This window comes from Arachis duranensis, chromosome 4 (assembly GCF_000817695.3).
Source record: "Arachis duranensis cultivar V14167 chromosome 4, aradu.V14167.gnm2.J7QH, whole genome shotgun sequence".
NCBI classification, from domain to species: Eukaryota; Viridiplantae; Streptophyta; class Magnoliopsida; order Fabales; family Fabaceae; genus Arachis; species Arachis duranensis.
The window spans coordinates 27,225,592-27,229,955 of NC_029775.3; positions in this window are offsets into that span (position 1 = coordinate 27,225,592).

The window sequence follows — 4,364 nt, forward strand, 5'->3', positions numbered from 1 at the left end:
ATTGATTAGTTCAACCAAAACATAAAAGTTCTAACAAAAGTTTAACCAAAACATTAAAGTTCTAACTCAGATTAGTATCTTTATGCATCAAAACATTCTTGAGCCCTCAAGGTAGCATATGGTTACTATTTTAGCACTCCTGTAAATAAGAAAAATCGAAACAAAAAAGTTAGAAACATGATATAACACTAATTATAATTTTTCCACTAAGTTTTGTCCAAAATGTTTAGAAAAATTTCGGCAAAACCTCCCCTAAAATTTGGATATTTCTACCGTCCACGGTTCCAACAAAAACAACCAATTCACAACTTATTTCTCAGCCAATACACAACCAAATTTATCAAACCAAATAATAAGACATTTGTGATTTCTCAACCATGACACAAGTAAAATGTGATAAATAGATCCATATACAAATTAAACTATACTAATAATATAGGAATCATCTAGAAAAATATATTAAAACCATAAGCAATTTTATGAGTACCTTTAGGGTCTATTAGCATTTGAAATTCATGCGCAACATCCAGCAACATCCAGCAATTTCTTCAATACGTGTTCTGAAATTTCAGTTTACAGGCACATTCTTAAAAAACAATTAATTATAATGCATATCTGGTTTAAAAATTAAGAACAGCTAATATAATACCAAAGCTGCATGGTGGTATGCCACTTACCTATGAACCATATTATAGCAGTAAGAAAGAAAATGGATGTAAACAAAGTGCTGTTTTTCTCCGGTCGTTAATATGATCCTGTGCAGGAAAACTGTTTTGCTTAGAATAAAAATAAATGTTAAAACAGGAACAAATACAGGTAAAAGGCTGGAACAGCCAACAATGTAAAGCAGGTTAGTAAATCATGAGTATGGCTGCATCAAAATGTAAAACATAAGGTAGCACAGTTCTTGTTACTAGTTTTGTCAACTTCTTTTCCATATATGTTAATTCAAGAGGGATGTTGAAAGTTTCCTAAACAAACTAAGATGTGAAACCCTTTTAAATCAAAGGGAGAGATAAGAAAGAGAGAACAGTTTGGCTAAGTGAGGTGTAACTAAAAGTAACCTCCAGGATGTCAACAATATCAGGAAAAATGAGGTGTAACCTGCAGGATGCCAACAAGTGGTGAGAAAGGCACATCACCAAAGATATGGATTGAAACTGTAGATATTGCCATGGACAGCGCCCTCAAAATTGGTTTTACACAATGAAGAGAAACATAATTTATAGGAGCTTACAAAAGGGGACACAAATTTAAGACTAGAGTTTTATGTTATATATCATTATCAGGTTCTTATGAACATGCAGTAGCATGCAAGAAGATGAAATACCAACCATTTGAATCTAGAACAGCCATAATATTACCTATGTGGCAAAAATCAGCAGTTCACCAATAGAGAAGAATACTATGAAACCAGATAAGCTCCTGAAATAGAATGCAATCAAACAGAAAATAGCACCTAAAAATGTTGCTCCAGAAAGAAGCTGTCATGAAGAAAGGGAACCAAATAAGAAAAGAAACAAAATATGATAAAAGATCATGAAGAGTAGAACTTCCAAATGAAAGATGTAAAATTCATGATAAAGGTTCAACTCAAATTAAATGAGACCTGCAACATTGGAAACAAGACACTTTGCAGAGCATGGTTCTTCAAGTCCTGTCACCTAAGGTTTGAAGCTCCATGAACAACGGCAGAGTTTTGCCAATATCAACAATCTGCTGAAATTCATAAATTACTTTAACCAAAGGACTAACAGTTTTTCACTTTCCAAATACCCAAAACACATTATCACCTAACTTAACCAAAATCTTAGCAATATTGACCCCAAAACACATAGAGTATGTTTTATTTATAAAATTCCAGTTCTCTTATGATATGTTCACCCAAAAATTCTGCTCCATGTAGTTTTCAATTATCACAATTTATCCTTATACTTTTAGAGTTACTGTTTTTATCTCTAAATTCAGATTTCATAAAAAGGTCAATTTAATAATCAAGCTTCAATCTTTTAATAGTTCTCAAACGTAATTCTAATTAATCATGAACCAACATTAACAACTACCAAAACTAATTCCAACCAGTCACAAGTCAATTTCACGGCCATTCCGACATGTCAGATTACCAAAATCAACAGCAAACGCTTATTCTCAATAATCAAAATACAGCCACAACTCAAACCATCATCACAATAATCCCAAACCAAACACAAATCCAACTCAGTTCATCAAATATCGATACGACAACTTTTCAAATTTCAATTTAACAAGTATTATCAAATGAATCACCATTCACAACCACATTTCTACCAATTCAGCAATATCACATAAGATCAGAATTTTCAACAAATTCATCAAAATCAAAAAACCAATATCAGTCACAACATTAACCAAAATTAACCTTGTCAAATTAATTACTCACAATAACAAAACTCAGCAACATTCAAAGCCATAACCTAAACTCAGTAAACTAATTAAAACACTAGAATATCATCTCAATACCAAACTTAATCCAAATTTCACAACTTCAAACCAAGCTTATTCCTATCAATTAATCATATTCATGAATTATTTGTAATTACTCACTAAACCTCATTCGCATTCATAAGTTAAAACTGTTAATTTTAAAATAAATCCCCTACCTCAAAGTCGAAACTCACAAAAATTGCCAAACACAGCAGCTCTGATAGAAGTTCAAACACTCATTTCGTTACCTGGGCAGCAACCAAAGTGGTTCTGGGCAGCATCAATATTGGTTTCCGGTGGCAGAGGGCTCCGATAACTACAAAACCTGAAGCAGAGGCTGAACAGAGCAGCACAGAGTAGTTAAGAGCAGCAGCAATTTCTTCTGTCAATAGCTACTTCATCGGCAAGCTTCAATGGTGACAGTGGAAGCGTCCTCCTCTAACGGCGGCATGGTGAGATGCGGCAGCAGCAGAGTGTGACAACGGTGGGGCTGCAACTCAGTAACGGCGACGCGGTGGCAGCTCGCGAGGATGGCTATGGAAAACCGCGGCGCTGACGATGACAAGGCTGGTCACGGGCTTCTCTTCGTGTGTCTCTCTCTCTCTTCGCGATTCTGTCCCCTCGATGGCGGCTTGTGGACGGATCGGCATTAACGCAAGCTTGTGGGTCCATGGACGGGACGGCGCTGTGAAGCAGCTCGACAGTGAGCTCTAGGGCGGCGACGGTGATGGCAGACAGCATCTCTTCTCTCTCGGACGCAGCCTCTCTCCTCTCCACCCTTCACGCTTGACGGCGACGGTGACGGCGGCGAGGCCCCAGCCAGCGACGTCTCCCTTCTCTTCCCTCTCTTTCTCAAATCTCTTCCTCTCTGTTTCCCCATTTCTTCAGTTTGTATGCGTTTGTTATGTTGAAGGAAGGTGAGGCTGTGCCCGTTAGGGTTAGAAATTGGGGAAACTAGGGTTTTGAGTTAATTTTTGAAATTAGGGTTAGAATTTAGAGATTTTTTAAAATAATATGGATATATATGAATAGATATTTTGATAAAATTGGAGGGTAGAATAATTTTAAAATCAAATATACTCTATTAAAAATATTTAGAAATATTATTTATCAACATATTACTAAGTTCAATCAATTATTTTTAATTTAAATTATAAAATAAATATATTAATCATATTTTTATAAAATATAGTTTAAACTCAATTTTAATTATTCAAATTAAATGATATAACTTTTCATTATATTTCTATCTCCGAAACTTTAATTTCAATTTATAAAATAATTAATTATAATAAAAGTTGTGGAGATGCGGGGAATCGAACCCCGAATTATAATAAAAATTGTGCATAAATATTAATTGACTTAAACTTAAAGTATTTATAAATATCAATCTAATCATTTCTAATAAAATAATTTCTAGGAGTTCAAATTAATAATATTTTTAGGATGGCTCCGCGACACAACCTTCTCTCTCTTCCTCGCGAGTTCGTCCCTCTCTCTCCTGACGCTCTTGTCGACGACAGCGATGATGGTGAGGCATGATGGCAAGCTGGACGCGACGACACAGCAGCAAATTCCGCAACGCCATCCCTTCCGTTCTCTTCTTCTTCTCCCTTAGTGGAGCTGGAGGCGCAGAGACGGAGTTGAATGAGGCTCAGAGCCTCATAGTAAAGGAGTGATGAATTAGGATTTTTTTTGTACAGTTTTATATTTTCTTATTTTACATTTTGTGTTTTGGTTTCTTAGTTTTTTCTATCTTTTATATTTAATTATTATTGTTTATATTTATAATTTAATTAAATTTTTTTAAGTTTCACAAATTAATTTTTAGTTAATATTTAAAATTTGACTATTAATAAAAATTATATATTAATTTTTAAAAAAATATAAAATAATATCTA